The sequence below is a fragment of the Hyaena hyaena genome, unplaced genomic scaffold, assembly GCF_003009895.1.
Source record: "Hyaena hyaena isolate Hyena2069 unplaced genomic scaffold, ASM300989v1 scaffold_59, whole genome shotgun sequence".
NCBI classification, from domain to species: domain Eukaryota; kingdom Metazoa; phylum Chordata; class Mammalia; order Carnivora; family Hyaenidae; genus Hyaena; species Hyaena hyaena.
The window spans coordinates 4152727-4176469 of record NW_024080691.1 but is presented as its reverse complement, the minus strand read 5'-3'; the positions used below and the strand labels follow the sequence as shown (position 1 = coordinate 4176469).

At 37.6% G+C, this 23743-nt stretch overlaps 1 long non-coding RNA gene and 1 other non-coding gene across 2 annotated transcripts in view; both read right to left on the bottom strand.

Annotated features, from left to right (window-relative positions):
• LOC120231635 overlaps window positions 1–8942 on the bottom strand; it is a 34443-nt gene extending 25501 nt beyond the window's left edge. Inside the window, exons 1-2 of the long non-coding RNA XR_005528369.1 lie at window positions 8888–8942; window positions 2999–3095 (exon numbers count right to left, since the gene is read on the bottom strand). This is a non-coding gene — a long non-coding RNA (uncharacterized LOC120231635). The remainder of the gene's footprint in view (window positions 1–2998; window positions 3096–8887) is intronic.
• Window positions 8943–23295: 14353 nt separating this feature from the next.
• Window positions 23296–23399, bottom strand: LOC120231642. The gene has a single exon (XR_005528370.1). It is a non-coding gene; the product is annotated as a small nucleolar RNA U13 (small nucleolar RNA).
• Window positions 23400–23743: the final 344 nt, after the last annotated feature.

Below are 23743 nucleotides of genomic sequence, written 5' to 3'. Positions count from 1 at the left end.
TTTCTTTCTTTCTTTCTTTCTTTCTTTCTTTCTTTCTTTCTTTCTTTCTCTTTCTTTCTCTTTCTTTCTCTTTTCTCTCTCTCTCCCTCCCTCTCTCTCTCTCTCTCTCTCCTTCTTAATAGTTAAGGGGTGTATTAGCTCTTTTTCCTCTTGTGCCTTTGGCAGAGGAGGCAGGTGAGTTTGCTAGAGCACCTGTGCCGAGGAACAGCTGGAGACGCTGTTTATGTCACGGTTGCTCAACAAGTAACAAGGTAAACTCCTTAATCAGAATCTGTGCTCTGCAAAATGGTCAAGAAGCTTATGCTCTTGCCTTTATAACACTGAAAAATACCGTCTACTATCATAGGTTTCACTTCTACCCACGCACGGAAGGCTCCATAAGCACAATCCTAGGAAATCCTACTAGGATTTGTGTTCACACCCAAAGATCCTCAAGTCAAACGTGTGCAAATGCACACATTCTATTGCCCCTTGTGTTGCTCTGGTCCTCCTCCAGGTTCTACACAGTCTGACCCTGCCAGACGTTCTGGAAGTCAATATGCCATCTGTATTTTCCCCTCTACCTCAGTGCAAGACTTCCCTGTTCCTTATCCGGACTAAGGTATAACTTACACTCGTCAGCTGCTCTCCTGCCTAGATATAAGAGTATTTTTCTACAAGTTAAATGTGTTCACAATCCACCCCAGTTTTTAATCATCCAGTGGCTTCTTAGCATTTGCAGTTTAATATCGAAAGCATGTCCTATGAAACTTTAGTCATTGCTCCTTGATAATATAAAAATTCAAAGCAAAGTGGTTTTCCATTGTCCAGTAAGTTTGAATATGCTGTATAATGCCTAGCATAAAACTGATTCTCAGTCAATGTGTGATGACAGAATAGGTAGATGAATTAATGGATGCACTGACTGACAGACTGCTATCTTGTTCTAAGCTAGATAATAAGGCACAAAAGCTCTACAGACTAAAATTTAACAGAGCGGTCCAGGTGGAGACACAAAAGTCTATGGCTTCTGCTCTGTTTTCTATCTTTTTTATTTTATTTTATTTTGTTTTATTTTATTTTGTTTTATTTTATTTTATTTTGTTTTATTTTATTTTATTTTGTTTCTTTGTTGTTGTTGTTCTGTTTTCATTCCTTGCCCAAGAGAATATTGAGTCTTCATGCTTGAAGTTTCTAGTAATAAAGTTTTAGTCTTAACTTTTCTCTCTGGAGACTCTGCTCCCTTCTTCTTTCTCCTCTTCTTCCTCCTCATTCCCACCATCTTTCTCCTTCTTCTGAAGCAGAGAAGTAAATTGCTCATCTGAGAAGTCTTCATATTTCAACGTATTCTACATAATTTCTCAATCTTAAGGATTTTTTTTTCTATTAATTTCTCACATAGCTGTTTGGGTCTTTTTAAGCTTATTTACCTATTCTAGGATAAAAAGTTCCAAAGATGACTATTGCTCAGTGAGAATCTGCAGAACAATCCTTAACTAAATGAGGGTTCTGAAGTCTGTGCAAGGGTATTCAACATTTCTATTTTTAACACTCACTTGTTGGTAAGTTGGTTTCTTACACTCATTTTTTCTTATATGAATTAATATAATAGGGCCCAGGTACTGACTCCTGCACAAATAAGTTGCTTTTTCCTATTGTTCTCTTTTATTACAATATAATAATATTCACTTTTTAAAACTTTGGGAAATTGAATATATATTAAATGTCATAAGAAATAAAAACGTTTGACTACTAATGTATTCATGATAGCATCCACTAACTTCTATGAGACCGCACAGAGTATATTGAAATTGTCTTCAGATAAGAAAACAGCAATTCTAATAAGGAGATAAAGCACTAAAAAGCTGCCAACACTGATGAAAAACAAGTTAACTGAAACAAACAAACAAACAAACTGCCAAAGTCTAGAACAGCAGAATAGCTATAATGGGCAGGAGTGGAGCCTGACTTACATATATATATATATATTCCTTCCTTCCTTCCATCCTCTTTCTTTTCTTTCTCTGTAAATAATTTAATATTTTGCCAAGTAAATTTTTATAAAAGAAATTATAAAAGAATTTTTATAAAAGGAAAAAGAATTAATCATTTTCACTCATGATTCAATGATTCTTTTGTTTCCCTTGTATTCAGAATTACAAATTTAGAATTGAAAGGGACAATGATAATAACTAATGTGAGATTTATATTGCACAAATTATTTACATGTGCAGAATATGTACAGCTTACAAAGCGGTTTCATTGGTATTACCTCCTTGATGCACCCAAAACACCACAGAGCAGGTGACACTGCCACTATTTCAGATGAAAGGATCCTAAAGGTAGTGATTTTCTGAGCGGCCCGATTCAGTTTAGGAGCTTCTTTTTAAATAACTACTGCCACCACATTTTTCTTTCCACTCTGTGTACCTTACAGATATTTCTATTTCTTATAATAATCCTCTAAGGTAGGTATCATGAGTCTGCCTCATTTATACTAAACACCAAATTCCAAGTGACTAAATGACTTTCACAAGGTCACATAATTAGTACATTCCAGTCTTGCTAAAAATTGATATTATACTTTCTAATCAAGATGTCTACATTTTACACTGAGAGATTGTCAACCAGCCTTTACTTACATACTTCTAAGATTAGGAAACTTTCTGTGTACTTAGTCTGATCTATTATCAAGTATTTTGATCAACAGTTTCTTTATTGTTAATTAAAATTTCAGCTCTTTGTTAGATTCAGTGATAAGTTCCAAAGATTCTCTCTTTTATAAAGAGTCTTTAATTCTATAAGGAGAATTAAAGCATTACAATATTAAATAGAGTAAATAAGAAAGTAATTATTTTTGTTTGCATCATGGACTGGAACCAGGCCTTAATGAATCTTGTCCCTCACCCATTGGCTTTTGAATCACAGGTAGGTAAGCAATATCCTTCACGATCTGAAAACACTGGCAAGCTTATCACTATATGTTGCTTGCATTCTTGGTGTATTGTATATGACTTACCAAAGGCCGATCAGACCCTCAGGTTTGCAAGTGATTTCTTCAATAGGTCATCTCATCAGACATCCCTGCTGATACTTGAAAACTCTCTAGAAATGCCCTGCAAGTGAATGTAAGTATTTATTTAGCCTGTAGCATGTGATATACCTACAGGCTGAGAAACACGATGTTGCCTGTCCTATGCTGGATTGAGAACAGAGGGAATTAGCACACTTAACACATACACCAAACCATATGGTATTTATTTTCCTATCTTATAGGTGAGATGGTTGAACAAATTGATGCAAGGTGCATATCCCCAGTAGGTTTTATGCAAGTATTTGAACCTCGACCTAACTGGTTCATGTTTATACACCACATTATCTAATGAAACAAAACATAAGCAAATAATTTAGCTGATTACTTCTATAACACAAATTCTGAAATAGAAAAGGCTTTTGTTTTTCACTTTTTTTTTTCTTTATATTGGTGAGTTGGAATGAATCACTGGCTGAATAATGCCTGAGGATCTCCAGAGAACTCTCAATGTGTGACTGATAAAATCAACACATAATGGATGAGTTTAGAAATATGAATAGTCTTCTTAAGGAAAATGAATAGTTCCTAAGCCAGAATAAGACCTGACTCATTGTTATTAGCTAAGCTAAAGAGGAAAAAAAAAAAATATATATATATATATATAATTTTTTATATATGTCAAGAGAAAATAGGTTGTTAGCAATGGCAGCTCAGAAAAATGTAGAGAGAGGAAAACCAGCGTTAGCAGTGTGTATCTGGACAGAGTCCAAGGAAAGAAAAATTGTATCTGGATGATGTGAGAATTATCTCAGGGAAACTCTGGGCTCCTCTGCATCCAACCCATTTATGCTATATGTGCCCTTTCCTAAGAAAATAATTACTAATCGGAGTGGCCAAGTTTGAGGACATTGATTTGATCTGATTTTCTAGGAGAAAGGGGTTGAGTTTAAGAATAAATCTTTATTAAGGTAAATGCCTCTTCTACACTTCCTTGAAACAGCTTCATTTCACAAAGCTAGCAAGACAATCCTAGACCCAGTGTTACTTATTTCTATCTGGATGGGGACCAAAGACCAGGTGTCTCTGGATTGTAGGACAAACTATCCTCATCCCTATGGGCAGAATATCCAAAGTTGACTGTAGTTTGAAATTGAAGTAATAAGATCTGAGATTTCGCATGAGCTTCATGAAAATAACAGAACCGACTACTCAGCCTGCTATAATGCTAGGCTCTAGATTGACTCTCTAGCCTATTCTATTAGATTATTGTCACAATAGGCCTATAATGTTGAAGAGCAATGCAATAGAAGTTTCTTGATCATATTAGAGATGGGTTCCCGTTTGACAGGAAAACAAAGTGGCAGTGTGCATGTTTTGAAGTGTTTGTTGAGGAGAGGGGCCCTTCTCTACATATTCATTCATGAACCAAGGCTATGTTAGTTCTTATTTCTAACATCTTCAGTTCGTAACTCCCAAGGTTGCCCTTGGGACCACCTCCTTCTCCACGACGAAAGCAGCAAAAATCATAGAGAACCATGTGGAAACATTTTTATGATCATGCCTATAAGTGGTACATATCACTTCCAGTCATATTCTATTAGCTACAACTAGTCACATGTTCATTGTGCAAAGGATCCTGGGAAATATAGTTTAGCTCTGTTCCCAGGAAGAAGAAGAGAAAGATTTTTGCCAACACCATTCAATGCAAAGAAAACAAAAGTCTTTCTACTTGTGGAGCAGCTAAGATCATAGAAGGACTAACTGTGGTTGGGCACACCATTTTCTATCCTCCCCAAAGCATTTCTTGTGTGTTACTGTGGTTGTTGTTGTTGTTGTTGTTGTTGTTTTCCCAGAAATTTTCCTTTTTTTCTTTCTGTCCTTCCTTCCTTTCTTCCTTCCATTCCTTCTTTCTTTCTTCTCTCTCTCCCTCTGTCCCTCCCTCACTTCCTTCCTTCCTTCCTTCCTTCCTTCCTTCCTTCCTTCCTTCCTTCCTTCCTTCCTTTCGTCTCTGATAAAACTTACTGGAATGGACCTAAGTTTTGGAGTGGAATCATCTGGGATTGAAGGCCAGGTCTTTAATTCCTAGCTACAAAACTTGATAAAGTTTTAGTTTCCTCACCAGTAAAATGGAGATAACACTATTGAGGCAGGGAGAAGGACACTCCAGAATAAGATCTGATATTAGGGAGATTCTGTGCATTGGTCAGAGCAGCTCATGTTAGAACAATCTGATCAATAGGTAAATGGTGAATAATCTATTTTGGGGTTTGACTGAAAATAGTCACTTGAAATTTTCAACCTCTTTTGTTTTTGTTTTTCTTTTTTCCTTTCATCAGCTTTACTGAAATATAATATACATATAATAACATTTGCTAATTGTAAGTGTGCAAGTTGATAAATTTTGACAAATTATATAGTACTTACTATAAAGGCAGTCATTATATAAAATATTTACATCTACTCTCATCTCCCCAAACTTTCTCTTATGCCCTTTTGAGTCAACATCTCCCACCTCCACCTCTAGTCCCTGACAACTATTGACCTGATTTCTATCACTATGGCTTTCCCCTTTCTAGAATTTCATAATAATGGAATCATAAAATTTGTTTTTATGTCTGGGACTCTTTAATTTAGCATGATGTATATTAACAGCTAATTCATTTTAATTGGTGAATAGTATTCTATTGCCTAGATATACCAATTTTGTTTATAAATTCTACTCACAAGCTAATGAACATTTGTAATGTTTTTGATTTTGGCTAATATGAATATGTCTGCCATGAACATTTGAGTATAAATCTTTGTATGGACACAAGTTTTCAATTCTCTAGGAATGGGGACTCAGTGGAAGTCTTGCTTTGTTAGGATGCTTATTAATTTATGTGTGTTTGCTAATCTGGCTTCTGTCATCATTTAATACTGGGAAAGAACATGCTTTGCATAAAAGGCAATGACTTTCGATTACTTAAATGATAAACCTCCATTTAATACTTTGGTTGCTTTTTATAGCAATCTCTCAAGCTTGGCCAATGTGAACTTGACACAGCAATAACAATATAATAGCTATGCTCTTGTAGGTTTCTTCTATGAGGTGGGTCATAGCAATAGCAACGGCAAGTATTTAAGCCTTAATTACTCTGCCAATGAAATATATTGATGTCTTCTGCTGTTGTTGATAATGCAGAAACTAAAATGCAGAGATTATCAGATTTGCCTAAGGTTATCAGTTAGGAAGAGGCATAGAATAGAATTCAAATCCAAATCTGCCTGAATTCCCATATACGACTCATTTCTCTTAGTATATTCAGACAGCTCTAAGAGAATACCATGCACTGGGTAGCATATCAACAACAGATATGCATTTCTTACAGTTCTGTAGCCTGGGAAGTTCAAGATCAAGGTTCAGGTCTGGTAAGGGCCCATTTACTAGCTCTTATTTTTTTTTTTTTTTTTTTTTTTTTTATGATATCCTCACATGGAAAAGGGGGAAAGGGATCTCTCTGAGGAAGCTCTTTTATAGAGGCACTAATTCTATTTATGAGGACAGAGTTCCAAAATGCCCTACATCCAAATACTCTCACATTAGAGATTAGTTTTAATATATGAATTTGGGGGAGACACATTCATTCTGTAGCACCACTGTTATCTATGTTTTTTAGTCTGCAAAGCTAAGAAAAATTTTCTGGCCACGGATATCCACTATGGCTCTGAGAAGAACTATAAGGGTGTCTGGCAGTTCCTCTCTTCTTGACAAGCATTCTTCTATCTGTGGCAGATCATGCAGAGTAAGTATTGGCCACAATTACTTTCTATATTACATAAAATCCATTTGGACCTTTGAGAGTTATTTCTATAAAACTTTCTCAATAAAAAAAAAATTAAAATAGGTATTTGATGTTTTAAATAAATATTATTACTGCAGTCCTAGACAACAGAAAAGTCTCCTAAAAATAAATCACCAATTCAACAGGTAAGAGACTCTCTTCACACACAAACTCTTTAACAACAAAAATTAAGCCCTAAAAATAATCCTTCCCTGTAAGAGTGCCATGTACATGTGACTCCAGGACATATCACCTTAACAGCACTCAGGATCTAGGCAATGAGAAAAAAAAGGAGTACTGTGTATTTGTTAAACTCCCTCATCTTTACAAACAACAATGGAACACTTTAGCTACTTTATCTATACCTCGCATATAAGCCCAACATTGTTTTGCTTATGAAAAATTCTCAAATAAATACTTATTCTAGACTACAAGGTCAACTTGTTACTTCTTCGCCCATGAGTTTCGATGTCACCATCCCAGTGTTAGGCAATTGTTTTCTACTAGGACTTTGTTTCAGTAATGGCTGAAGGAAAGATTACTCATAGATGTAATTTCAATGAATATCATGATGTAATTTTAAAATAAAATAAAATAAGATATAAGACAAATTCAGCTCTTTAAAAAAATTCCATTAAGTCATTCAATTTGTACTTTATACCGAGAAGGGCTGGTGGTCCAAGGAAGCTAGATTATGTTCATTTGATGGCTTCTTGAGACACTAGTTGGGGTATCTCACAACTGCCTCACTGTGTAACGAATCAACATTTTCTCCTATTTCTCCCTGTTCTTTCCTTTGTGGCAAAGCTTATCAGAAGAGACACGGTCTTTGGAGAAGAATGATCTTGAAGTGCAGGCCAGCTCTTTCACTTTCTAGCTACATGATTTCTTCAAGTTTTAGTTTCCCCATCAGCCTAATGATAGTGATAATAATTATTTACAAGGTGGTCCTGAGGATAAAGAGGCTGCTTATTCCATTCCTCGAGGTAGCAAATATAAAAGGAGAACAAATTTATGAGGGAATTATAAATTCATTCCTGTGACGAGTTCAACTGCTATTTGAGGCAGCCATAAAATATTTTAAGATGGTAGATATGTACCACACAGCCAAATGGTCATATCAGAGGTATAGACTTTTGAGAGCCATCAAGTGCTCAGTCTGTATGACTACTTAAGCATAGGGAGGGATAAGTTTGTTTAAGGAGAGGTTATAGAGTCACAGGATTCTGGACAGAGGGGGCAGGGGTAATGGGAATATCAGTACATCAGGAGTGGGCAGCAGAGTCTCCAAAGCAATGTAGAAGAATCCAGAGAAGAAATACATAACCATGATTTTCTGAATTTTTGTGAGCTGGTGTTGCTATGCAGAGCTATTTTCATAAGACTTTTGTTCAGTTGATTAAAAACATCCTTGAAAAGAGCATTGCGTAACTCCATGGGAAACCTATAACTGTCTAAATATTCAAGTTTTCTAAGAGTTTGGTAGCAGCTGGTTAAGCAGTCTTTTCTTCTATTCTCCAGGTTAGAGAGAAATGCTGCCAAAAACCTTTCACTGGCAGAGAGACCAATCCGGATGCTTTCCTTATAGGAGAGGCTGCTTTGGGAGCAAAATTAAAAAGGGGGTAAAAAGCTTGTCAGACAATAACGTTCACATCTCTGGCTTGATCTAGTTTATCTCTTGACTCCATTCAACAAATATCCTATTTACTGAGCAGCTATCACATAAAGCATTGGGCGGGGCTATTAGGAGGAAAAAAACGAGAAGCAATTTTTGCCAATGGGAAATGTCTAGTGCAATACAGAGCCATGCCAAGTTATGAAGACAAACACAGAAAGAATGCCAAACAGCATGCCAAAATCAAAATATCTCTATATTTTCTTGAACTAAACATGGAATTTCATTTTGTACTTACTTTCTGTTTCAGGCAATATTTTGTTTTCCATGAGAAAGGTATTAGTCTCTCCATTTTACAGCTGAGTTAGTTAAGGCAAAGAGACTTTAATTTACCCAGTATCACAAAGTCAACAGTGGCTGAAGGTAAAATATTACCTGGTTCTATTCAACAGCAACCCAGTTTTTCACAATATCTCTTGGTCACACTGCAATTATAAATGCAAAAAAAAAATCACAAAATTTTAAATAACAATACACTGTTTACCTCTTAAACCCAGAAGAGACATAGAGAGGGTGGGGAGACAGAAGAGAAGAAGGAAAGATGAAAGGATAAAAGAGTGAGAGCAAAAGGACAGAAAGTGAGAGTATGAAGGACTGAAAGAAGGAAGAAAAAGGAACTAAACGATACGGACAGTAATGCTTCTTCTGAGCTAAACACAAACATTTCTGCCCAGTCAATACTTCTTTATTTAAATTTTATTTATTTATATTGATGGAGGGAGTGGCGGGGTGGGGGAGAGAATCCCAAGCAGGCTCCACTTTGTCAGTGCAGAGGTACAGAGCCCAACACGGGGTTGGGGGGGATCATGACTTAGCTGAAATCAAGAGTTGGATGCTTAATCAACTGAACCACCCAGGCACACCCCAGTCAATAATTATTTTAAGAGTTTCCGGGGTGCTTGGGTGGCTCAATCGTTTGAGCATCCAACTTCAGCTCAGATCAGGTTCTCCTGGTTCGTGAGTTTCAGACCTGCACCAGGCTTGCTGCTGTCAGCTCAGTGCCGACTTAGGATCCTTTGTCCTCCCCTCTCTCTGTCCCTCGCCTGCTCATGCTCTCTCGCAAGAACTAATAAAGAAAATTTCTTCCCTAGATTCCAAAAGGTGAAAGATGATTACTCAGTCAGACTTCTTCAGAGGGCAACTAAAAGTTGTAAAGTTAATAATGTTAAAGTGGTTTCCAGAAATCAAGTAAAGCAAGATAAATAAAACTCAAATGGAAAATAGAACCAAATATAAAAATCAGATTGTGTTATTATTAACACCAGGGCTCTGAAACAAAGGTAGAATATTTATAGACCTGTAGCCTATGAAATGAAGGAAATGTTTCTATAGCATGCAGATGTATGATATGAATGCAGGTGTATATGCACCTAATACTTTGCCTACTCTACACGTATCTCAGGATCTGCTAAATGTAACGGAAAAAAATGTAGGACTCTAGTTAGAAACCTTTAGTTCAACCTGGCCTTTATCCTTTATGCAATTATTTAGAAAGATAATTTATTTTATATGGACATCGGGGTACTCAGCCTTAAAACTGAAAACATTAACTTATCTGTCATATGCATAAAGATTGTTGTGTTTATCTATCTTAAAGTGAATCAAGGTGGTTATAGTATGATATTTAAGGACATGGGCTTTGGGATACCTGTCCAGATTTAAATTCAGGCCCTGCTTTTAATACTACACAAGTTATTTAACTTCCCTCACTGTAATTCCCTCATCAGTAAAACAGGGACCCAACTTAGGAGGAGGCTATGAGGGTTGTTTGAGATGGCGTATATAATATGCCCTGCATACCACTCCCTATTTGTTAATCAAGCTCTTAACAAATGCTATTTGACAATGGTGAAGATGATGGCAATGATGGAACAAAGACACTGGATGTGGTAAAGAGGATGCCTGGGATGGTGAAGGCGTAATATCCTCTGGGAAACCTTCCCTGACCCTTTCCTCACCCCTGGAGATAGGAATACCCTCCTCTATACCACTATACAAATTTGCATACTTCCACTCTAGATGTTGTTAACCTAATCCTGTTGTCACTGAATTTCCTGTCCTTCCTTCCTGCTAATCTATGAACATCATAAGCTCTACCCTAGACTTTTTTAATTTCCTCATTGCCCTGGACAGTAGCTTGCAAGGAATATCTGTTGAATCGCTGAATCAATGGAGATAATATTTTAGATAGCACACCTTCAACTCTAAAGCAGTGCAGGAATGCCCACAAGTATTAGTGCAGTTGTTTATATAGGTTTTTGCTCCTGTTCAATTATTCTTCCAAATAATAACACTCTATGTGTTGGGAAGGTATCCAATATCTCTACTACCTGTGACTGTGAAAGCAGCTGTTCTTTGTTTGGTATGAAAGCAAAACAGGAAAAAAAATTGACTTGGAGCTGGAAGTACTTGATACAACACAAAAGAAGAAAAATTCAAGGAGTACAAAACTTGAGGGTGAAAATGCAATCAAAGAACAGCGTTAGCATCTCCTGGAATTTTATTAGAAACTACCTCAGTCCTCCTGAATCAGAATCTGCATTTTAACAAAATGCTCAAGTGATTCCTGCTCATAATGAATTTGAGAAGTTCTCCTAGAAAACCCGGCACACTCAAAGAAGCACACAGTGAGTTCTCTTTTTCTGGGCTCTTTTTAGGAAAAACTAGGTAGTAAGAAAGGAAACAAATGTCAACAAGCCACCAGCTATGTACCAAGCTAAGAATACGTGTTTTGCTATATGTTTTATTTTATTTTTTTAAATTAATGTTTTCTTTATTTATGAGAGAGAGAGAGAGAGAGAGTGAGCAGGGGAGGGTCAGAGAGAGAGGGAGATACAGAATCTGAAACAGGCTCCAGGCTCTGAGCTGTCAGTACAGAGCCCGATGCGGGGCTCGAAGCCAAGAACCGTGGGATCATGACCTGAGCAGAAGTCAGACACTTAGCTGACTGAGCCACCCAGGTGCCTCATCTATATGTTTTATTTTAATCCTTCTAGTATTTATGAACAGTTTATGTTCTTACCATTTCTTTTACAGATGTTCAGAAAGGATGAATAATGTACACCTCAGTGATACATAGTGGGCAAGTGGCAAAGTTTGAATTTGACCTGATGATTCTATTTCAAAGCCTGTTTTACGGGAAGGGTCTTCAAGCCCTAATTTAGTAACCTTGCACTCAAGTCACCAAGACTCCTTTCCAGCATCGTCAGAGAGACACTGTTATTTCTGACCATCTGAAGTTCTGCAAGAGAACACCACTGGAGTCAGTCCAGGCTGGATTCAGGCAGATGCGGGTTCCATTTCCAGCTTCCCTTCTTACTTGCTACGCAACATCACGCTGAACCAGAATTATAGCTAAAGGGCTGCTACCACAGCTTAATATCACATAAAGCCCTGGGCACAGTACCTGATGATGGGGTTTTGGAGTGGTGGGGGTCAGAGCTAATGTCCATGAAAGAATTCTTGAAGATGTCTTTGGTGCAAAAAAAAGGTGATTTTACTAAAGCATGGGGACTGGACCCATGGGCAGAAAGAGCTGCACTGGGTTTGTGAAGAGTGACTGTTTATATATGATGAAGTTGGGGGAGGTAAACGCAAAAGGGAGGCCTCTGGAAGGACTTTGATATGCTAAAGAGGACTCCTAAGATACCTGAGGCCTTTTTATTGTCATTCTCAGGTTATTTCCCCACTCCCTAGGAAGGCATTAACATTAGGACAGTAGGGGGTTCCTGGAGAAATGTTATACTCTGTATTTGTCAATGGGCTGCAGGTTATAAGGAAATTCAATGCTACTTGTGATTTCCTTCTTGCCCTCCTTCCCCACATCACCATGGAGGTGAGGATGATGTTAGGGCTCCAGGAACCGGAGTCTAAAGGTTTCTGGAGATTAGGCTATTGATAAGATTGCCTTTTTCTTGTAATTTACTAAGATATTTGTAAACTAATGGAGACCTACATCCTGTATGACTGCAATCTCTGTCAGCTAACCATTTGTTTTCTGTCCTTCCCTTTGTTCTTGGGCAACTAAGTGCCTGAGGAATATCACACATATACCACGTTGGGGTAAGGGATGTGCTAGTTTGTGCCTCACCCTCAGCTTGCCTTATGCTCCCTCATCACCTGATATACATTAATTACTCTGAAGAGCCTGAAATCAAGATCTATTAAGAGCAACCTCGGGCTCCATGTAGCCCCAGTTCTAGGAAAAGCTTCAGCTAAAGCCACCCTCGGACCACCCCTGGATCAGCCAATCAAAAGAAAGGTGTAACATTCCTGTGGTCTGAGTCAGGGCTGGGAACTGCAGATAGTTACACTCTACAAACTAGCCAATCACTCACCGCTTGCCTAAACCCCACGTAGGCCCTTTGAGCTCACCTCATAATTGGTCATTTTCAAAGGATTCTCAAAGGTCATGATTGGGTCCCACCAAAAGTAACAGATGCCTCACAGATACTGAATGGTCAAAACTGTTACCATGGGTGCTGTACAATTATGATTGGTGCTATGTGATGATGCTATATGTACAACGTGTGCACTGTGACACCCCCGTCCCTTACCCCATAAAAAACTCTGCTCATTATTGTTTGGGGCTTCACCTTGCTGCCGCTGTACCGGAAGACGGGTGAGGCCCTGCTCGAGCTTGTAATAAAGACCTTTCTGTACTTGCATCGGTGCCAGCTCCTTGGAGGTCTCTGGGGACTTGCGATTCGGGTATAACAGCTCAACAAATGGTAACTGCTACTCCAGTTAAATTATTAATTTCTCAGCATCTTACTTAATATAAATAATGACACTTCATAACAGTTTTAGAGTGTTTGCTTACTCCTCCATTCATATTGTCAATTTTATTAGTTTACTGTATCTGGACATTTCAAAAGAGCCTCAAACCAAATATAACTAATTCCAAACTTATGATCTTTCCCTCCTGCCCTCTTGCACAGCAGCCTGAACTATCTCCATCATATCAGTTATTATACTGCCTTGTAATTCACTTTATATCTCATTAGAATATGACTTCTTTAATATCAATGGCTGAATATCATTCACCTCTTAAATCTCCAGTCCTGAACACAGTGCCTTGCTCATTGAAAACACTAGGTGACTTTTTATGACTTTTGTCCAGAAATGCTTTGTACACTACTCAAACCTTAGTAAGATCAGAGAAACACCATTTTTAATTGTCCCAGAGGGAAATGGCATGTTTACTATAGACTTCTAATTCAGTAACTTTACAAACTATCCTATGTTTGAGAAAGTAGACTAGTCACCCCAGGGTCTGGATTTATTATTAAAATGATGCTATATTCATAGCAAAATTTTACTTTAGGGCCCGGGAAGAAAATTCCCATTTGTGAAATAGTACTAGTTTGCCAGGCCACAGATAAACCCCACTGTAATTCTGGCTCTTTGGTATGAAGAAGAGCCAATTAAAGGCATGAGAGGAGCTGCCATTATGTCAAATGAAATATTAACTCTTTTGCAACAAAGTCATATTCAATAATTATTTGAGAAGGATTATATTCCTCCCCTCTGTTGCCATTAGTTGGGTAATGATATAATGAAAAACCGTCAATGGTATTAAGTTTGGCCAGTCTTGGAGTAAAACTAAAGTTATAAACCTTATAGAATTAGATTTCTGCTCTAAGTCCATGATTTAGCCCAGAGTCTCTGTTTCACACCGAGTTGATAATGCAAAATGTGTTATGTTGAACACAGCTTGATTTCAAACATAAATGAAGCCTCTTTGGAATACAGAGTTCAAAGTGAGGGCCTTTTATTATCTACCTATCTCAACATTTAGTGGCTTGTATTTTCTGAGAGGTGGAGTATCACAAATATTCACAGGCATTATAGTTCAATTGTACTAGGGTTTGAATTCCACATCAGGTAGCCTTTAATTGTGTGAAGGTAAAAAAAATTAATTAACTTTGCCTAACCCTATTTTTTTAACCCATACAACTGAAATCACAATCTAACTTTCAAGGCTTTTGTGAAGATTAAAATGAGGTAGCATGCGTAGTAGACAAAAGGTGTTTGTAAATGGTAGCTATTCTATTTTTTTTTCTAAAGCAAATGTCTAGAATGTGCTCACAGTAGATACACTATAAGAGAACATCAACAGCATAAGTTCACACTGTAGGGCTTTATTTTTTCTATCTTTTATATAAATATATATCTTTTTATTTTATGTGTCTTTGGATATATATAGTACATATTTATATACACTTCCCTATAATTAGGTGATACATTTATGTCTGAGCGGGTTATAAAGCCCACACATAATGCTTTAGGTTAGTAGGAGTTGCCTAATGGGACAGAATTCCACCAAATTAAACCAGGGGGGTAGAACTCATAAATCTGATAAAGATATGTCTAAAATTAGAGCAAACCTTTTAAGACAGTGATGATGATGGTGATTGTAATGGTGGTGGTGATAACCATCATTTATTGATGCCTAATATGTGCTAAGCTCTTTCAGATGTTTTATACTGAAAGGCTTCAGAAGAATCTCCCCTAAATATGCCATATGACATGCAGATTATTTTGAGCTAAAGATAACTAAGGCCCAAAAGTCTCAGAAAGAGCTTTTTATCTCCCTCTTAACTATCCCTTAGGATTTCTACAGAGGGCCTGGTCCAGGAAGCCAACTGATATGGGAGATAACTATAAAGAGTATGAACTAGGTGTCATCCGGTGAGACAGTTCCTCAGGGCCTGTTGGTTCAAATTCCTCTCTGTGTCCCCTTGTCTCTGCCTGGCAAAGCAAAGGTCTGTTTACAAAACCCCTGTTCTTCCTATCTTCTGTGAATTTCCTCCTCTACTCTGAAACCCTTCTCCTTAGCTCAGAAGGGCATAAAAGCCTCAGTTACCTGAGACTCTCCTGTCTTTGCAGGGTTCCCATACATATGAAATTAAATTTGTTTTTCTAATCTGTTTCATGCCACTTTAGTTAACAGACTAGCCAAAAGAATCTGGAAGAGTAGGGTAAAAACATTTTCTTCTCTACAATACAATTTTACCTCTAAGTTTTTGAAAATGACTATAAAGGAAATAATATTACCATCCATGTTCTACAGAAACTAAAGTTCAGGCGGTTTAAGTGGCTTGTTTAGAGTCAAATATCTAGCTGGCAGAAGAGGAACTAGAATTCGGATATTCTCTGATTCTACAATCACCACACGTAAGAGAGTACCAGTCTACCTCATTGGAAGAAATATAACAAAAGTATTCTGTCAAGAATCTACTAAAAGAATATTATTAATCCAAAGATTTTTTTTTTTAAATGCCAGCACATATTAGCATTATTCAGAGTGTCAGTGCCCTGACTAGCTGCCATGAAAATTTTAGTCACTTTGTAAGTCTAGCCCTATGTGGCTCCAGATAACAGCTGCCTAACATGAATTTTTCAGATTATCAAAAATAAACTTGTTACTGTGACCCAAATATCCAAGAACTTTGTCATCATTAGATATGCCGAATAAGTTTCTGGATCCACAAAGTTGTGTTGCCCCATCAATCCTGTACTGTATTGAATTCACCTATCATTAAGTCCATGTTAGAACAGTTAGCCAATCTTCTGCTGTGACATTACCATCTCTGAATGAAACAGCCACTTAAAAACCAAGTGGCTTTTATGTTTTTACATTTATTTATTTATTTTAAGATAGAGAAGGCGAGAGTGAATCATAAGCAGGTTCTGTGCCCAATGCAGAACCAAATGCAGAGCTCGATCTCACTATCTTTGAGGTAGAGCTTCTCCTTAAGGAATGTGATGAAAACCTCAAGACAAGGGGAGACAGCCTGGCTATGTGGACATACATAACATTCCTCATGATGCTGTAACACAGATAGTCCAATCAGAACGTATGTTTGTATGTGACCATGTATGGAAGACAAAGAAGTAGAAACTATATAAAAGGCTACACCCCACCACACCTGGGGCTCAGGTTTTTGGATACAAACCCACTGAGCCCATGTAAGCACAAATAAAATTGCTTCCTGGAAAGAAAAGCCTTTGTGTCATGACTCTCTGTGTGAACCTTGGTCCCATTACACCATGAGATCATGATCTGAGTCAACATTAAGAGTTGGACACTTAACCGACTGAGCTACCCTGGCCCACTCCAAATGGCTTTTAAATGGGCATTTTAAAACAGATTTCATGACATTTGGTATGTGGGTAAAGTGTCAAAATAAATCTCTAACCACAGAAAGTATCCATATTTCCTTTTTATTTCCTTCTTTTTTTCTATTTCAATGAAAACAAAAGTAATGTTTGCCAAATCACAAATGTCATCTGCATAAAAATAAGTAAGTGAATTCTTTATACCATTCTTGTATGTCAGTATTTTACGGAGACACTTGGAGAAAATACAGCACTTTACAGAAGGTGACTCAACTCCCAAATGCCAAAGCCATCTACCTCCTGACAGATTTTACCAAGCAGCTGCTTCCAAAAGAGATCAGCCCTTCAATATCTAAACTGGTTGCCAGTCTATTTGTTCGTTGAGATAAAGTGCCACAGTGTTATGAGGATAGATCTGTCAAGACCCATATGTAGACACTGGCCCAATTACCAAGTAGCAAAACTGCACCTGAACGGAGACAGGGGAGGAGTGACTCAACACATCACACACAGCACAACTTAATGACTGCTTTGAGAGAGCTCAAAAAGAAGTTCAAAGGCAATGGAACAAATTTCCCAGTCAGGGCTTTAGCCTGGTGGAGTTTGATGTTATTCTCTTAGCTCTACTCCCGTCCATTAGTATAATGAAAGAAAATTAGTTAATTATTTAATAAAAATCTTTTCCTCTTAATGAAATTCATGGCTGATCAAATTAGATAATGGATGTGAAGGCTGTTTGAAAAGCATAATGCACAATGCACACTGTCATTTTTAAGTCTTGGAATAGGGATTTCTCCAGGATTGGACAGATGCCTCTTGACAACCTTCATCAGCATATAGGCTGTTTTCTGCAGATGGTCCTGGAGTCTTGACAAGACAGTTGCATAAGAGTTAACAGCTACCCTGGGCTTGTGCAGTAGACACCAGACACCTCTGCAGTGGTGAGAGCCAGGTATCTGGCAGGAAGTGAGTCTGACTTGAGCAAAATCAATTACTACCTCTATAATCTTTCCCAAATCACTACTTTTTCTGAACCTCAGAATCATCATCTATGTAATGGGTACAAATATCTATCTTACTTGGTTATAAAATGCACCACAATTAAGTCTGCAATTAAGAATTGCTTATTATATGCTAGTTTCCTCCCCAATTCCCCAGATCCTACCCTATTCCATCAATGTTATAAGCCATTAGATAATTTCAGGCAGGTAGGATGGGAATAGTAATTCAGATCACAGCTGGAAGATCTCAGGAATCTCCAGTTTCAACTTTTCAGAAACAGTGCCATTAAAATGTTATGTACCCAATTCCTAGCTATTTACCCTTTCATAAAAAAGAATTCCTAACAGGCAAATTATGAAGATAAATATAAGGTGTTATTGGTTTACCAGCATAGAAGCATACTAAAGAACATCTGTTTACCATTCATGTATTTTATTCAGAACTTTCCTTTCTCATTGCATTTCAAGAGATAGAAAGACATAGCTTCCTCCTTAGCACAATGTTCATATTTGTCTTTTGAAGGAAGATTTAAAACAGAAAGTATCACAGTTACAAATGGGGGGCTTGTGCTTTATATTTACCCTATAGTTTTGCTTTTAACCTTTTAGTATCAATCATAACTGATCTTCTTGGAAAACTGAGCTGAAGGACAGGTTTGACTGCCATTTTGCTATTTATCTACTGAGATTATAGATGTGATCTTCAATCTATTTTGAATCATCAATATTGTCCTACTAAGTTAGCCATAACAGTGTAAGGATCATATATTTTAATTGAGCTTTAGTAAAAATACAGGATTACAGTAACTTCTTTCCTAGAATATGTGTATGTACGTTTCCCTAGAACGTGAGTTCCTTGAAAGCACAGTCTCCAGCAGAAAGTGACTTGGTGGCACATATTATGCATTAATTACCAGGTAAATAAAGGAATCAGCTTATGAACTGACTAGTTCTTTCCTTTTCCAAAAAAAAAAAAAAAAAAAGTCAGCAATTTGGTATAAATGAAAAATATAGTATGAACTTTGAAGAAGATAGCCCTTAAATTCCAATCCACTAAAGACAACTAGCTAGCTAGGTGATAGGTGATAGGAGATAGAGAGAGAGAGAGAGAGAGAGAGAGAGAGAGAGAGATATGAAATCACCTAGGTCACACCAGCCAACCTAGTAGTCTTTAATCTTCAGCAAACACACTTAGCCTGCATGATTGATTCAACCTTCTTTGTATATTATAGATCACACACTCTTTCTTAGAAAGAACAAAGCACCTTTGCACAATGCCCAGGCACCAAGGAATGAGACCTCTGCACACAACCTCTGAGATAATGTCTATAGCAGGTACCATCAAGTCTGCATGTAATAAAGAAATGTTACAGATCCCTCTGCTCCTTTTATTGATTACTTACTCTAAAGTCCTTAAAAAAAAACAAAAAAAAACACCTGGACTAGGTGGAAACCTCAAGTTGGTCTTTGGACAAGAGTCTACCTTCTCCCTAGGTGGCTGGCCTCTGGCCTAAAACTCATATCCCTTTCCAATCAAACCTCCTCTCTTGAGTATTGGCCTTCCTAGTGACAGAAATCTGAATTTGGGTTTCAGTAACAGATAAAGAGAGAAGGAAAGGTCTTTGTCCACAACAAAATGCTAGTTGCCCATTGGTAAAAGTAAGTGGAATGTTAGAGTTTGCAAATGAGCAGTTTGCATCCATCATGGAAAAAAAGATAATATGTAGCAGGCAAAAAGCATCAAAGGATGCTAAACCTAGGAGCAAATTCTGATGAGGAGCAGAATATTTTCAAGGTTTAAAGGAATCTCCTAATAGACTGTTTATTAGTCACAAGAGAAGAAAATAGTAATTATACAGTAAGAAAAATCTGACAATTCTCTAAGTGATCAAAATGAATATCACCATTGAGAATACTGCATGCCTCCCAATGTAACATTCAGAGAAGGACAAAACATCTTACAAAACCTGAATCCAGTCTTGAGGAAACATCAGATATACTATAAATAGGGGGTGTTCTATTTAAAAAGAGAGGTAGGGCTTTATTCTTTTAAAATGTAAATTTTGAAAAACAATCAATGGAAAACAAAGGACAATCAAAATATTCCAGATTAAAGAAAGCTAAAGAAATGTGAATGCTAAATATAATACCCAACTCAACTGAATATCGTATTGAGGAAAGGAAAAAAAAACAAAAACAGTATTGGGACATATTTGGGTCAGTTGACAAATCTGAACACAGGCAGTAGACTGAATAAAATACTGTATTGATATTAAATTTACTAAAGTTGATAAATACACAGCAATTATCTAAGAGAATCTTACAATTCTTAAGAAAATCTATACAAATGTCATTAGGTTTAAAGTTCCCTAATTTGTCTCATCTTCCCTTAAATAATCCAGAAAGTGTGCAGAAATTATAGGGTCAAATATTAACAACAGGTAACCTTAGATAAAAAGTATCATTTTTCTGGGGCTCCTGGGTGGCTCAATCAGTTAAGCATCCAACTCTTGGTTTCATTTCAGGTCACCATCTCATGTTTCATGAGTTCAAACCTTGCATCAGCCTCTCTGCCCTGACAGTGCAGAGCCTGTTTTGGATTCTCTCCCTGCCCCTCCCCTGCTCATGTTCTCTCTCTCAAAATAAATAAACATTAAAAAAAAAAAAAAAAGGAATATTGTTGGAGCACCTGGGTGGCTCAGTTGGTTAGGTTAAGCGTCTGACTTCGGCTCATATCATGATCTTACAGTTCGTGGGTTCAAGCCCTGCATCAGGCTCTGCACTGACAGCTCAGAGCCTGGAGTCTACTTCAGATTCTGTGTTTCCCTCTCTCTCTGCCCCTCCCCTGCTCACTCACACACACACACACACACACACACACTCTCTCTCTCTCTCTCTCTCTCTCTCAAAATTAACATTAAAAAATAAAATCCTAAAAAAGGAGTATTGTTTTCCTATTATTTTTTTCTTGCAACTTTTCTATAGTAGGTTTCAAGGTATTTTCAAATAAAATGGTGAATATATATATATATATATATATATATATATAATGTTTTTAAATCCAGTTGTCTATATACCACTGACAAGTAATTTATAACATGGACTTTTCTGGATCAACTTGCTATATGGGGAATAAGGTGGGGGCAGGATGGGAATGTCAGGGTTCTATCTGTGAAACTCTGCAGTGGTAACATTTTAGTCTACCGAAAATCTGGCATTCCACTCTTGGGACATGATGACTTGTAGTCCTCTCTCTTCTCTAAGTTGAAACATGTCTCTCCAACCTTAGAACTCATGCTTTTTCCTTGACACCAAACAGCATGTCTCCCCTCAGAATCTCTTCAGGGATCAGGTTGCCCCATGGCAGGTGTTCTGCCACTTCAGCTGACAGCCTCCAGACCACCTGGGCCCTGGAGATGTGAAGGAAGGAACCCCGGTTAAGCTCAGAGCTGATGGGGGAAATCCTGGAATCTAGGTTGCTCTGCTCCACCTTAAAAATTATACGCATTTTATACAAAATCACAATATAAAATCTGTGGCTGCAACTTGAAAAATAATGCAGTTTTTGATTCTTTCTGGTAGATAATAAGAGCGGATTGTTCAATAGGATAAGCAGAGGAGGATTTTTTGTTTGTTTCTCTTTCTTTGCTCCTATTTTGAGAATAGCAAATAAAGTTATTATAAGTCACTCAGGCATGAAACAAATAACTGAACTAAAATTGTGAAATGACTTCAATTAAGAGAATAATAAAGCCAGTGTACTCCTGCTGGGCACCAGTCTATTATAAGAATCATTCTGCATTTCAGTGTTTAGCATTCAGACCCTCAGTCAGGTGATGTACATGAAATAGCTCAAGTACTTGATCTCATAATAAGGTCCACCTTTTCTATATACTACAGAATATCAAAAATGGAAACACCAAAAATGCAGCCAGTTCTTTATTTACAGAGGAAGAGCCTAGAATTTAGAGAAATTAATAGTTGAGCTAGACCAGGTCACCAATGTTCTGGTTCTAATTTCATAGATCTGCCTATTGTGCCACTCAGACTGTGAAATTCTAGCTCTATGAGGAAATACAGATACAAAAGAGGGAGATGATACCTACCTGCTCCTCTGGGGTTGGTTTGATAGGGTATTATGAATGCTAAGGACAGATAATGAACAAATTGCTTTTTTCTCTGTTACTTATCATACTGTCTGATAATGAGTTGACATTCAATACATGCTTTTTGAATGAAACCTTAAGTGAATGTAATGTTATCACTCCACTAAGCACCTAGTACATGCCTATTGTGTGTTAGACCCATGTAACAGGTGCTTCATGATTTATAAAGCACAGAGTCCCATTCAAGGACCTCACAATCTACTTGTGAAAACATACAAGTAAGCAGATAATTGCAATATCACATGATAAGTTCAACTGTGAAGAAGTGCCCTGGAGATGTTATAAACTTTCAAAATGGAGAAACTAAAAATAAATAGGCTTAAATGTATTGTAGCCTAACTAGAATCCACTTTGAGTGGTAAAATGAACAGAGCTATACATTTCTACCATATGGCTTTTTTTCTTCTAATTAAAACTACAAAGCTATAACATGCTCCATTGCATAGGGATGAGGTAATCCCTGAAGGGAACGGATATTCTTCCTATTGGTCATCCTAGGAAGAGCTCAGTTCTATGGCAGAAAATAGGCACTCAGAAGGGGCATGTTCTAGGGTCCCTGGGTGGCTAAGTCAGTTAATTGTCTAACTTTGGCGCAGCTCATGATACCACAATTCTTGGGTTTGAGCCCCTCGGTGGGCTCTGTGCTGACAGCTCAGATCCTGGAGCCTGCTTCAGATTCTGTGTCTCCCTTTTTCTCTGCCCCTCTCCCCCTCACACTCTGTCTCCCTCTCTCTCAAAAATAAATAAACATTAAAAAAGCAAAAAAACAAAAGGAGATGTTCTGAGCTAAATTGTGTATCCCAGGAAATTCATATGGTGAAGCCCTAATTCCTAGTAACTCAGTGAGGTCATTGGGAGTGGGCCTCAATATAACATGGTGGTATCTTTATAAGAAGAGAAGAACACAGACTGAGGGATGATCATGTGAGACCACAGAATTAAGGTGCCCACCTAGAAGTGAAGGAGAACTTCAGAAGAAGCCAAACCTTCTAATACCTTGATCTCGGACTTCTAGAACTGTGAGAAACTGAATTTCTGTTGGTTAAGCCACCCAGTCTATGCTATTTTATTAAATAAAATTAACTCTAATAAGCTAATATAGAAGGCTTTGCATTACGATAAAGAAAAAAACACCTTCTCTTTTAGGTACCCAGTGTTAGTCTTACCTACACTCTGATGTATTGAAATGTCTAAGAATCTTGCAGAAAACAGTAGTAAGCTGGGCCCAGGCCCTAAAGGCAGGCCAGAAGTGAGGCAGAAAATTGCTATTTAAAAAAATATGTCAGGGGTGCCTGGGTGGCTCAGTCAGTTATGTGTCCAACTTCGGCTCAGGTCACGATCTCACGGTTGGTGGGTTCAAGCCCACCAATACAGCTGGGTGGGGGAAGAAGTGAGGGAGAAAACTGGGTGAAAAAGAGACTCCAACATACGTCCCATGTTGGGCTAAGGTTGTAACTTATTCTCTACATTGTACTTTTTTTTTTCTTTTTCACGTCAGATGGGTAATGTGCCTGCGTTGTAACAAGGTTTAAGGGTGTCACGTGTCACACAACGGCGTGAACACACAATCATCACGCTTATGAACTACAGAAAGATCTACATTGTACTTTTCTGTTATGGTCAATCTTTAGTAAAATATTATTGAAAGTATAACCTGAGCTCTATCTTTTGGGGATGTTCTTCATCCTTTAATTGTAGCAAGTAAGAAAGAAAAAAAACTTATCAGTGGCAATCCATTGTAAGAAAGCTCTAGGTCCACTGGGGTTGCAATCTTGTGGAGGAGAGGCATCGGAGGGTACACAGTCAGAGCAGCGCATCTGAGTAACTTACTTTAAGCACATGTCGGACCCAGGGTACCTCTTAGAAGTAACTGAGGGATATGCTGGAGGGGGAAAAGCCTAATTCCTAGTAGGCTGTATGGTCTTCTTAAATTTGAGTTA